Source organism: Oncorhynchus mykiss, chromosome 14 (assembly GCF_013265735.2).
Source record: "Oncorhynchus mykiss isolate Arlee chromosome 14, USDA_OmykA_1.1, whole genome shotgun sequence".
Lineage (NCBI taxonomy): Eukaryota > Metazoa > Chordata > Actinopteri > Salmoniformes > Salmonidae > Oncorhynchus > Oncorhynchus mykiss.
Genome location: NC_048578.1, coordinates 22,894,616 through 22,908,830, shown reverse-complemented (window position 1 = coordinate 22,908,830; position 14,215 = coordinate 22,894,616). Strand labels below are relative to the sequence as shown.

At 42.4% G+C, this 14,215-nt stretch overlaps 1 protein-coding gene across 1 annotated transcript in view; it reads right to left on the bottom strand.

Moving 5' to 3' along the window:
* Positions 1–7,073, bottom strand: part of LOC110487749 (ecto-NOX disulfide-thiol exchanger 2-like) — a 354,612-nt gene extending 347,539 nt beyond the window's left edge. Inside the window, exon 1 of the mRNA XM_036943160.1 lies at positions 6,827–7,073. The gene's annotated coding sequence lies outside the window, so the exon portion shown is untranslated. The remainder of the gene's footprint in view (positions 1–6,826) is intronic.
* Positions 7,074–14,215: the final 7,142 nt, after the last annotated feature.

Sequence of the window (14,215 nt, the reverse complement as noted above, 5' to 3'; positions counted from 1 at the left end):
AAATGAGAACTTGTTCTCAACTAGCCTACCTGGTTAAATAACGGTGAAAGATTAAATAAGGAAAAATAAAGAAAAAATATACATGATGTACTCCCCATACTGCACTGTCTTTTGTCATCCTTTTTAGCTTGCCTGCCTAAGCCTACTGCAGAGCTGTCTGACAAAATCAATTTACTAGTTCTCCAAAGTAGATTAGGCATACTTTCACGAACTGTCTCTCGTCCTGTGTTAATCATTGTGCGCGTGTGTTATTTATTTTAGGTACTCCTCACTCTTTTGTTTTGTGTTTCTACCCTGTGTTTTGTTACGTGTTTGTTTGGTCTTCGTCCCTGTGCCTTTACACAGCACGTCGTAATTTGGGCTTAATAAAAAACCCTCTTACGCATTCCTGCGCCTGTCTCCCGAATCATTGATACCACCATAACAAGCCCTGCGTCCCACATAGATCTTGACTTGATTTCTTTCATTAATTATTTCTCTCTAGAGAAACAGCACGATGAGCTCAACAAAAAACAAACTAAATTTTATTCAAGTAATTGAACCAACGTCGGTCAATTACTTGTTTAATAACACCCCAAAAAATGAAATGTTGATTAATTGCTCAGCACTGGTACTGTTTTTATTGGGCATAAGTGAGTTACCACTTTGTGTAGCCATTAGCGATGACCCTAATGAAAAATCTTCTGGTAGATGGAAAGGATTTCCCAAAAACCTTCAATTAAATGTTATCAATTCAATGTCAACTACAAAGTACCCTATGCCAGAGGTTTGGACTTGAGTCACATGACTTGGACTAGAGTCAGACTCAAGTCACAAATATGATGACTTGCAACTTGACTTGGACTTTAACACCAATGACTTGTGACTTCATTTGGACTTGAGCCTTTTGACTCAAACTGACTTGATACCCTCCCCCAAGCCCAAATATGAAAAATCATATTTTAAAAAGTGTGCAGCACATCAACTTTTCATTTAACGGATTACAGTTTGAATCGGACAGCAGCCAATCAAATTGTGCCAGCAGACAAAAGGTTGCGAGTGGCAGTGCAGATGGACGTCAGCGGGTGAATTCAGATGGAGCACTTGGAAAGATGATACCCAAAATTATTATTTTCGGATATAAAGTCTACGCTGTAGTCACCCAAAACTTTTTTTTTTTTTTTTTTACTTTTCAATAATTTTTTAATATGCTTTCCTCTTACAGATTTGAACAATTCCAGATGAACAAGTGTCACAAGTCAACCACAAGTCTCCAAACTCACAGTTCATGGAGACCTGTGTAGGGCAGTACAGCATGAATCATCCTCATCAGAAAGCTATCAACACTGCAATACTGTCCGACATGGTTATCGATTGCAACTTGCGTCTGTCTATTGTGGAAAACCACAGTTTGTCACTTTCTGTCAGTGGTTGACAGTAAGTACAGCCCAGTGTGTCGCAGAACATTGACATCAAAAGTAGAGAACCTCGCTACAGCGAGAAGTTCAAAACTGAAAACTCAGTTGAGCAACGCAGACCAAGTTTCAGTCACAGTGGACATTTGGCCCGACCGAAAGATGAGTATGGGAGGGGAATAGGTTGAAGGAGTTGGTGGACATCCTGAAACCATTTGGAGCAACAGGTATTGTTGTTCCCTCTGTCCTGTTCCTGAATCACCACCTGGAACATTTTCTGAGCAGCCTGGTCAGAAGTCTCCAGGCATCCCTGAACAAAAGATTTCTTGGAATCTTCATCAATGTGAAAATGTCCAGGACACAAGTTGGAATCACTGCCCCCTTTTCAGATCCAGTTTACCTCAAAGCAGCTGCCTTGGATCCAACTTTTTCTTCGGATGTGGGTGGAGCAACATGTGCTGGTCAAGGAGGAGGTTGCACAAAGAGTGAAAGGTAAATATTGAGTTTAATGTAAGTTTTTCTCGTAATTTGATCCAATTGACTGCAACAATAATAATTATTCAGTTTAACCCACTGCATCACCAATACTCTTATACCGGCCTTTTTGTTTCTGCTATGCTTTTACATGTTTTGCCAGAACTGATTCTGCAAGATGCTGCAGGGACTGAGCAAGCTGTGCCTCTTGTTGATGAGGAAGAGCAAGAGGACCATAGACTTGGACAAGAAGAAGGGCTGTTTGCAGCATACTGTAAGAGACAGAAGTTGTTGAGACCACTCCAGCACTACAGCTAAGTCACTACCTTGACATAGGCAAAGGACAAAATGCCCTCTTGTTCTGGGCAATGAACATGAAGGCTCTTCCTTCACTGTCTCGAGTGGCCATCAGGTTCATGGCAGTGCCTCCAGTGCTCCGGTGGAGCGTGCCTTCAGCCATGGTGGCATCATACTGTGGCTTCATCGTGCACAAATGACTGACAGACTTTTATGGAATTTGGTCTTTGCAAATACAATGCATCATAGGGCACTGAGATAAGAGAAGAAATGAAACTGTTTATGCATTACAGACACACAAACACACAGTCTCCATGTTCAGGTTTTACCTCCCATCTTTGGGATAAAAAAAATTCTCAGACATTGTAGGACTACTTGAAGTTTAGTAGCAGTTGTTTTGATGTACCTTTTAATAAAGGATTGTAACTTTATAGCAGGATTGTTTTAGGTGTCTAGAGTATATCTGGAGAGAGAGAGAGAGAGAGAGAGAGAGAGAGAGCACTACAATATTTAGTTTTTGTTGCCATATTGATGTGTCTTTCTCATGGCTACCCATGTATTTCCATGGAAATATAAAGTTTATTTGGAAATTAAATATATTTTTAAAAGCATTCATGATTAGTGTAAATTTAATATACTAAATCTTACCGTTGTTAAAAATATGAAATGGTATTAAATTTGGTGAAGAGCACACTGACTTATTTAGGACTCAAAACCCAAAGTTTAGGACTTGAGACTTGACTTGGGACTTGTCGATCTTGACTTGAGACTTGACATGGGACTTGAGTCTTACCTGTGACTTGTAAAACAATGACTTGGTCCCACCTCTGGCCTATGCTTACCTGGGCTTCCGAGTGGCGCAGTGGTCTAACATGCTGACCGCGTGCACAAGCATTGCAAAATAAATGTAAACATGCATGTTATTCAATTATTGCACCCACACCGCTTGTGCGCGCCAACGAGCGTCTTCGTTGCCATGGGCTAAAATAGAAGTCAGTTCTATTTGTGAGACTGAAAGCGGTGCAAGTCCTGCCTCTCCCATCTCCTCATTGGTTTATAGAAGCAGATACCCACATGCCATCTCCTCATTGGTTAAAGATGAACTGAGTTCGGTCGGTCGTGGTAACTATGACAATCGCCATATAAAGTCCAAAGAAGAAAAAGCCTGGAAGGAGGAGATATGACTAGAAACGATTTGGTTGATGTGTGGATGAATTGTCGGAGTAGAGGGCCTTGTGCATTTTAGGTAAAATAACTCAACATTTATTTCCCAGGACAAATTAGCTATCAACAGCAAGCTAGCTAAATAGGACAAATTAGCTAGCAACTGCAAGCTTTTCGACCTGTCCCCAAATTAATATAATTGGTTTAGAGTTTGTTTTGATATTTCAACCTGCATGTCGTGATCGCGTTTGGTGTGGGGGGGATAAACAATTTGCGCTCGATGGCACGTGGCCTATTTGGGTACGGTGTAAGGCACTGCATCTCGGTGCTAATTGCACCAATTTTCAATATAAATTCCCCTAAACAAAGAGGAATAGCTGATAGGCAGTGGAGAGGCCAGGTGCATCATTGAGCATGAAAGAACAGTGAAGACATGAGACACGTAACTCAAAAAGCTCCCCTATTTAATTTGTTTAGGGATAATACAAATATATTACATAGACTAGCCTATAACACCACTGTCATGCCTACTCCCGCTGCGGCGCTCAAAGTCGCCGGTCTACTAACCACCGGTCCTGGCAATCATCATCACGCACACCTGTTCCCCATCGTTATGCACACCTGGACCTCATCATCACCTTGATTCCTCTCCCTTTATTTAGCCCTCAGTAGCCTTAGTCATCAGGCAGTATTGGTTTTGTTCACGTTCAGTACGCTTTTCCTGTTTTGTTTGTATGCCTTTTCTGATCATTAAACTTACCTTCTGCACCTGCTTCCTGACTCCCAGTGTATATGTCACAATGCAATGAATCATTTTATCATTGTTTTCAAGTGAGTACTCAATTGTAGTCTGTAATCTGCAGTGAAAATGTCATTTGATGAACTATTCCATTTGGAATAGTTGTGGGTTTACTCGTAACAATTTAGGTCTAGAAAAGCACAGTAGCAGACCAGTCTGGCTGTATTTTTACTTCTAATGGTGAGATGTGCTGTCTGTTGCTGATCATCATTCTCCCAAGTTGTCCTATAATAGTGTGGCCACATATGCTCCCAGCAGCCCCAGTTAATCAGGAAAGCTTAATACACACTCTGCCTCCTCTCCAATCCGAGCAGCTATTCCTCGCCACCTAGAACCTAACACTTCAATACAGCCTAAATATTTGTCATTTAACTCTTAAGTATTACCTTTACTGTGTGGCATAAACACAACCAGTCACATTTGAATCTTATTAGGCTACTTCAAATGTCTCCTGTAGGCTACCTGTGCACATTCATCAAAAATATAATTCCAGCATCCAAACTGTGCAGCTGTCATTTGATGAATGGAAAGCGACAACTGTTACAAAACCCCCAACAAGTTGAATTACATTTGGAGATTGTCAAGCCAATCATCCAATACTGGGTAGGCCTACAAGGTGTGGGGGGGGGGGGGGGGGGGGGGTGTATTTTCAGACTCCCCTAGCTGATCATTGTCTGCAGCCGGCTCTGATCATAGTGTAATGAAAAGGGCAGGGAGTCTTAGCTCGTCTATGGTAGTCGGTGAACTCTTAACCTTCTGTAGGGATGCGGCACCATTCTTCCACAAAAAGAATCTACTTGATGTTTTGTTGATGGTGGTGGAAAACGCTGTCTCAGGCGCCCATCCAGAATCTACCATAAGTGTTGAATTGGGTTGAGCTCTGGTTACTGAGATGGCCATGGCATATGGTTTACATGCTCATCAAACCATCCAGTGACCACTCTGCCCTGTGGATGAGGGCACTGTCATCATATGGAGGCATAACCATGGTAGCTAAAATAATGGCCTGCCAGCATTTGTATTCATAACCTTAAGCATGATCGGATGTTAAGTGCTTAATTAGCTCAGGAACAATGGATCAGGAACATTATACTTTGTATCCCTCACCCAGCTAACACAGTGGATCTGGGCCAATTCAGTCTGAGAGTCGGGGCACTCGGCTGAGAGTCAGACTCGGCCGAAGTCATGTGGCCAGAGTCTGGGCCGCTTTCGGCAGTATTACTTATGGCTAGGAATTGAGAGAATTGAGCACGTGTTGATTCCGGTGTAAGTTATCTGGCCCAAATGTATTACTTGGGGTTCGGGCCGATTGGGGCTACTCTCTGGCAGATGATTACACAGGCTTCTTTATATAATTAACATTGTATTATTTATGTATTTTTCCATATTTTCCTCATTGTTCTGTGATCAAAAAATACAATAAACATTTAAATGAAATTCTTTAAAAGTCCAGTGTAGTATTTTAGTATTTTGATACTTTGTAAAAAGCAATTGATAAGCATTAAAAACTACATGGATGGAACTTCCCAGCGGTCAAAGACACTGCATGGCAGTGCAAACTGCGTTTGTACAGATGCTGGTTCGAGACCTGTGCCGACTGCACCCAGGAGATCCATGAGGCAAAGCACAATTGGCCCGGTGTAGTCCTAGTTAGGGGAGGGTTTTGCCAGCCGAGATGTCCTTGTCCCATCGCGCTGTAGCGACTTCTGTGGCAGGATAGGCGCATGCACGTTGACACGCTAACACCAGATGTATGGTGTTTCCGCTGAGACAACATGTTTTTTTGTGGATGGGTATAATTTGTATGTATAAAATGTATAATAGTAATATTTAAAATTACTAAATCGGGTAATTTTGTATCCATTTATTCAAATGTGCATCCAGCCGCTTCCACAGAAACGGACCCGATGTACTTGGGCCGATTTTGATTCCAGCCGAGTCCAAACCAGTTTCTCCACCGATTCAATCAGTTCCGGCTCACCGGAAGAGGGCCGCTTCTGGGCCGATTCCTCATTGCCAGCTAGGCATTTACTTAAGTGTTTCCATTAGTTTGGCAGTTACATGTAGCTTGGTGAACATTGTGGCTGGTGGTCGTCCAATTTACTTGTCATGATAGAAAAAAGACACGACATGTGAGAAATGCCAAGTGCGAGGGCAGATTCAATAAAAGTTAAAGAAGGTTATTTAATTAAGACAAATGCAAGCGGTTAGGATGACGCGCCAGCCGCAGACTTTCGCTTGTCAGGTGTGCTCAGGTGCATACTAGTAGTTGTTCTGTTTCAGCTATATATGGACATTTCCCCATTTAATCTACATCCATAATTTGCGATAGGGATAAATGGAATGGGATATATATGGGTTGTGTCCAGGCGTCTCAGCAAACCATAGACCAGCAAACCCTGTCAACCCCCGGGAACGACTGCTAGCACATTTGCGCACGCGGTCTTCTTGCTTCCGTCACTCTTATCGTGGTGTAGGCTATTTCAGTTATTATTCCTGAACCTATGATGTCAACAAATAAGTAACACGACTCTATTCTAAAATCGTCATTGTTTTACTATCATTCATTCCGCGAGTCATGCAGAACCAACGTTAATGGAACGGAGTGCGCTCTCGCTACCTACAACAGTACAGAGGCAGCGATATATAGGTTAATGTAGCCTATTGAGGGACGGAATAAGCGTACATTTTAACATACCTGTATACTGCAAGAGAAACATTGTTCCAGTCCAGAGAGTGAACTCCCTCCGGCTTCTGTATCACGTATGTTCAAAATATATTCCTTGGATTGAGCGAAGGATACAATTTCCACGTCCGATCTGCTCCGCATGCAGAATGGGCTGCAGTGGACAAAGAGAGTGGAGGATGCTTTTAGCTCTGTAAAGTTTGCATACACGGTGAAATGCCCGGATACATAGACGTTCACAATAGTACACAAAATACTTCCAGTAAAAATTAGCAGGCGAGTATGAGATTACGCGCAACAGTGATTTGCACACGTACTGCCTGCTTCCTCCTAGTAGCCTACCGCCACTGACAAGTTATTTGTCGGTCTCCACAAATGCGAACGGCCCATAGTTCATCATTGTCATCCTAATCATTATAGATGATGATCGGAATAGATCTGTTGGCAAGCCTCTTTCATTGAATATTATAATATGCTACTTGAAAAAAGCACTGTAAACATAGCAAGTGTCAGTTTAATCTAGTTAGTCTGCCCCTCCATTAGGCTGCCCGTCCATTAGGCTGCCTGTACATATCTAAAGTATGTAGTATATGTGTTATAGGCTATGGCAGGTTGTGTAGGCTAATGTACATACTTGTGGCTGATTCCAACTGACTTGTGTGTGTGTGTGTGTGTGTGTCTGTCTGTCTGTTAGTTCATGGCATAAAAATATAACTATTGATTATGCAAAGAACATCATCTCCTGAAGTAGACCTACAGTACAATGAAGCAAGTAATGATCAGTCTTCAACCTTGGGAAGTGTGCCACAGTTCCTTGGAGTGCCAGCTGTGGGCACCACTGTTAGCACACAGAGTTAGGTCATGTGTCATTGAGGGTGATGTTCATATGGACTTCACACACAGGCACACTAATTGTGAGCCTCTCCCAGCGCAGAACTCAAGGCCTAATAAATAATGCACACTCGTACTGTAAGCAAGCAGAGACTGTGATCAGTCTGGTGTGATGATTTAACCTCGGGCCTGACAATCTTGAAAAAATGAAGTAGACTAAAGGAAATTAGTACATTTGACCTTTTTCAAGTCCATTGCAATCTAGTTTACCATTTCAAGAAGAAGCCAGACCTCCTTAGTATGTCGGTGAATGCTATTCTCATCTGTACATAGAGTGGAATCAACAACTCATGCTCCCATACACCCACCCTCTATTCCCCTCAGAGTAAAACCATTAAAAAACATCAGTGATGTAGGATGGACCGGACGTAGGGGGGAGTGAAGGTATCAGAGTTCCACATGTGACCTTTTCCGTCATGACACGAGTGGTTTGACGTTGCGTATGAGGAACCTGTGGAATGTGTCATGGCGGAAAGATAACGATGATCTTAATAAGGACCAGAGATAGAGTATGATTTAACATGTTGCTTGGTCAACATCTCTGAGTTCCCAATGGTGTTCGATGGAGTTGAGGTCAGGGCTCTGTCTGGGCAAGTCAAGTTCTTCCACACCGATCTCAATAAACCATTTCTGTATGGACCTCGCTTTGTGCGCGGGGGCATTGTCATGCTGAAACAGGAAAGGGCCTATGGATTCGGGCAGGTAGCGTTCTCCTGGCATCAAACCCAGATTTGTCCGTCGGACTGCCAGATGGTGTGATTCATCACTCCAAAGAACGCGTTTCCACTGCTCCCGAGTCCAATGGTGGCGAGCTTTACATCAATCCAGCCAACACTTGGCATTGCACATGGTGATCTTAGGCTTGTGTGCAGCTGCTCGGCCATGGAAACCCATTTCATGAAGCTCCAGACGAACAGTTCTTGTGCTGACGTTGCTTCCAGAGGCAGTTTGAAACTCGTTAGTGAGTGTTGCTACCAAGAACAGACGATTTTTACTCGCTACGCACCTCAGCACTCAGCGGTTCCATTCTGTGAGCTTGTGCGGCCTACCACTTCACAGCTGAACCGTTGTTCGTTTCCACTTCACTCTTAATAACTATTTAATCAAACTGTATTTAAACAAGTTTACCAAGGTCTTAGTTTTGTCCTCACACAACTTTTTTAATTAAACTTTTTCACCTCAGATGCTTTATCTGGACATAGACCTGCAAGACCTACTCCGCACGGAAAAAGATAAAGCTAAGTAACATTATGCCCTCTCATTGCAGTCGCTGTACTCTTAATATACAGGAGAACTATCTCCTTATGGTGAGGATAGCCGAGTTGCAAGCTTGGCTTCAGACACAATCGTTAGGCAAGTGTAGGAAAGGATGATACAGCGTCTGTGCCACCAGTAAATACAGGTACTAGTCAAGGCTGCCAACTTTTGAAGAAAGCTTTGAGTGAGATTTGCTATGTGAATTGTATTGCCCGATGGCACAATCCCTAGACTGGAGTCCTCCCCAAAGAAGATTTGAATGTTTTAAGGCTAATTTCCTTCTTATGTATTTTGACATGGCTTAGGCCTATGACCAGGGTGGAAAATTAGGTATAATCAGGATGATTTGAATATATCAAATAAACACTGAAAATTCTGCAACTTTTGGGGTGTGAAATGTAAAGTATGCAAAAAAAAAGTTCACATATTGTTTAGGTGGTTTGACACTTTATTCAGACAGTAATGAAATGAGATAGGGAGACAGGCAAATTCTAGAAACAGTGAGAATGTTAGAAGCAGGGATTGATCCCTGTTCTCAGGTGGAAAGTTGTATGAGACACTTGCTGGGGGGTGTTACCACTACAAGGCTCTGCCTTGCCTGTTATAACAGTTCATTTCTCAAGATCACCCAACCTTCAAGAAACATTTACTGAATATCAATATTCCGGTGGTTTATGCCTACTAATTGAAGATTCTTGCCATCATTTTACTCTACTTAGACAAAATATGATGTGTTTACGTTTTGTGAGGTACTATAGAACAGTTTGCTGCCTTTTCTTTGTCACAGGCTAAATGCCAATCACCAAACGAGTGGACTAATGCAGGTGTGGATTAAATGGACTTTAGTACATGCTGTCAAAAGACTGCCTTCTGCAATAATAGGGACAGGAGTAACAGCAACCTCATTTAGTTGACAACATTGTAAATAAAACAGCACTACTGTGTTGCTCTTTTTACAGTTTTATAAAGTCAGTGGAGAATGTTCTCTCCATTCAGCCCCACTCTAATCTTGAGGGGCTTTTCTTTAAAACGCGCATCCAATCCTCTTGATCTTTTATATAACTAGAACAATAGTTTAAATGTGCCACGGTTCACAATGCTGTGGCAAGACAGGACAATGATAGAGGTTCAGCTCATGATGTTAAATTGCAGGGGCGGATGCTCTGATTTCAAAAAGATTTTAAGGACAGTTGAAAGGTTAATGCGCTGACAGTGCGTGAGATATAAGACGAGAGCCGCGATAATAGGGTCAAATGCGTGTGTCTCAAAGCCAATGCATGAGAGTTAGCAGCTCTGACGATGTTAGGATGAAAAAGTCAGAGGTCACCAAGCCCAACATAACTTCAGTGTGTAATTTAGCTAGAAAGACGTGTTGGCATCGAGAAATTGTCTCTGGCCTCCTCCCGGTTAGGGGGAGTGATGAGCTCTAAAGCAGACTTGCACAACTCAATCGCTGGTTGAAAACAGTTTTCTGCCCTTCCCAAAATATATAATTTGTAGATATCCAACCCTCTTTCTGGGACTCCCCCACAATTTTATTTATTTTTATTTTTATTTAACCTTTATTTAACCAGGTAGGCAAGTTGAGAACAAGTTCTCATTTACAATTGCGACCTGGCCAAGATAAACCAAAGCAGTTCGACACATACAACGACACAGAGTTACACATGGAGTAAAACAAACATACAGTCAATAATACAGTATAAACAAGTCTATATACGATGTGAGCAAATGAGGTGAGATAAGGGAGGTAAAGGCAAAAAAAAGGCCATGGTGGCAATGTAAATACAATATAGCAAGTAAAACACTGGAATGGTAGATTTGCAGTGGAAGAATGTGCAAAGTAGAACTAAAAATAATGGGGTGCAAAGGAGCAAAATAAATAAATAACATAAAATAAATACAGCAGGGAAAGAGGTAGTTGTTTGTGCTAAATTATAGGTGGGCTATGTACAGGTGCAGTAATCTGTGAGCTGCTCTGACAGCTGGTGCTTAAAGCTAGTGAGGGAGATAAGTGTTTCCAGTTTCAGAGATTTTTGTAGTTCGTTCCAGTCATTGGCAGCAGAGAACTGGAAGAAGAGGCGGCCAAAGGAAGAATTGCTTTTGGGGGTGACCAGAGAGATATACCTGCTGGAGCACGTGCTACAGGTGGGGGATGCTATGATGACCAGCGAGCTAAGGGGGGACTTTACCTTGCAGGGTCTTGTAGATGACATGGAGCCAGTGGGTTTGGCGACGAGTATGAAGCGAGGGCCAGCCAACGAGAGCGTACAGGTCGCAATGGTGGGTAGTATATGGGGCTTTGGTGACAAAACGGATTTTACTGTGATAGACTGCATCCAATTTGTTGAGTAGGGTATTGGAGGCTATTTTGTAAATGACATCGCCGAAGTCGAGGATTGGTAGGATGGTCAGTTTTACAAGGGTATGTTTGGCAGCATGAGTGAAGGATGCTTTGTTGCGAAATAGGAAGCCAATTCTAGATTTAACTTTGGATTGGAGATGTTTGATGTGGGTCTGGAAGGAGAGTTTACAGTCTAACCAGACACCTAGGTATTTGTAGTTGTCCACGTATTCTAAGTCAGAGCCGTCCAGAGTAGTGATGTTGGACAGGCGGCGATCGGCAGCGATCAGTTAAAGAGCATGCATTTAGTTTTACTTGTATTTAAGAGCAATTGGAGGCCACGGAATGAGAGTTGTATGGCATTGAAGCTTGCCTGGACTGTTGTTAACACAGTGTCCAAAGAAGGGCCAGAAGTATACAGAATGGTGTCGTCTGCGTAGAGGTGGATCAGAGACTCACCAGCAGCAAGCGCGATATCATTGATGTATACAGAGAAGAGAGTCGGTCCAAGAATTGAACCCTGTGGCACAAACAGGACCAAGCCTGGCCTGCTGAGGAGAGACGGACTCCATCCAAGTTGGAGGGGTGCTCTCACATTATCTACCAACATAGACAGGGCTCTAGCTTCTCTAGCTCCACAATGAGATATGGTGCAGGCTAGGCAACAGGCTGTTATCCAGCCTGCCAGCTTAGTGGAGTCTGCCACTAGCACACGTCTGTGCCTCCATCCAGGCCAGGCAAAACTAAACATGGTGGCGTTCGCTTTAGCAATCTCACTGGAATAAAGACCTCCTCCATTCATGTTATTGTTGAAAGACATTGTGATAATATCTCACATCTCAAAATAGGACTACTTAATGGTAGACCCCTCACTTTCAAGGCAGTCACAGTCAATTAACTTATCACTGATCATAACCTTGATATGATTGGCCTGACTGAAACATGGCTCAAGCCTGATGAATTTACTGTGTTAAATGCGTCCTCAACTCCTGGTTACACTAGTGACCATAAACCCACGCATCCCACTACGGCGGAGGTGTTGCTAACATTTACGATAGCAAATTTCAATTTACAAAAACAAAAAAATGACTGTGTTTTCATGTTTTTAGCTTCTAGTCATGAAATCTATGCAGCCTACTCAATCACCTTTTATAGCTACTGTTTACATGCCTCCTGGGCAATACACAGAGTTCCTCACTGAATTCCCTGTATTCCCTATTGGACCTTGTAGTCATGGCAAATACATTTAACATTTTTGGGGACTTCAATATTCACATGGATAAGTCCACAGACACACTCCAAAAGGCTTTCGGAGCCATCATCGACTCAGTGGGATTTGCCCAACTTATCTCCGGACCTATGCATATTGTGGATCTAAATGTTTTTCCTCATAATCCTGGACTACCATCTCATTACGTTTGCATTCGCAACAAATACTCTGAATACCGCAACCAAGGATTACCAAAAGCTGCGCTATAAATTCTCAGACAACCCAAAGATTCCTAGATGCCCTTCCAGACTCTCTCCACCTACCTAAGGATGTCAGAGTACAAAAATCAGTTAACCACCTACAGTTGAAGTCAGAGGTTTACATACACTTAGGTTGGAGTCATTAAAACTACATTTTCAACCACTCCACACATTTCTTGTTAACAATCTATAGTTTTGGCAAGTCGGTTGGGACATCTACTTTGTGCATGACACAAGTAGCTTTTCCAAAAATTGTTTACAGACAGATTATTTCACCTATGTATCACAATTCCAGTGGGTCAGAAGTGTACATACACTAAGTTGACTGTGCCTTTAAATAGCTTGGAAAATTCCAGAAAATTATGTCAAGGCTTTAGAAGCTACTGACAGGCTAATTGACATCATTTGAGTCAATTGGAGGTGTACCTGTGCATGTATTTCAAGGCCTACCTTCAAATTCAGTGCCTCTTTGCTTGACATCATGGGAAAATCTAAAGAAATTAGCCAAGACCTCAGAAAAAAAATTGTAGACCTCCACAAGTCTAGTTCATCCTTGGGAGCAATTTACGAACGCCTGAAGGTACTACGTTCATCTGTACAAATAATAGTACGCAAGTATAAACCCCATGGGACCACGCAGCTGTCATACCGCTCAGGAAGGTGATGCGTTCTGTCTCCTAGAGATGAACGTACTTTGGTGGGAAAAGTGCAAATCAATCCCAGAATAACAGCAAAGGACCTTGTGAAGATGCTGGAGGAAGCAGGTACAAAAGTATACATATCCACAGTAAAACAAATCCTAAATCGACATAACACTGCACTCAGCAAGGCACCCAGCAAGGCACTCAGCAAGGAAGAAGCCACTGCTCCAAAACCACCATAAAAAAAGCCAGACTACGGTTTGCAACCGCACATGGGAACAAAGATCGGACTTTTTGGAGAAATGTCCTCTGGTCTGATTAAGCAAAAATAGAACTGTTTGTCCACAATGGCCATCGTTATGTTTGGAGGAAACTTGCAAGCCGAAGAACACCATCCCAACCGTGAAGCACGGGGGTGGCAGCCTCATGTTGTGGGGGTGCTTTGCTGCAGGAGGGACTGGTGCACTTCACAAAATAGATGTCATCATGAGGTAGGACAATTATGTGGATATAATGAAGCAACATCTCAAGACATCAGTCAGGAAGTTAAAGCTTGGTCGCAAATGGGTCTTCCAAATGGACAATGACCCCAACCATACTTCCAAAGTTGTCGCAAATTGTCTTTAAGAAAACAAAGTCAAGGTATCGGAGTTCTTTTAACCATATTCGTTAAAATTATGCAAAAAAGTGAATCTATGCTTTTGTCACTTCTAGATTAGACTACTGCAATGCTCTACTCTCTAGCTACCCAGATAAAGCACTAATTACATTTCAGTTAGTGCTAAATACGGCTGCTAG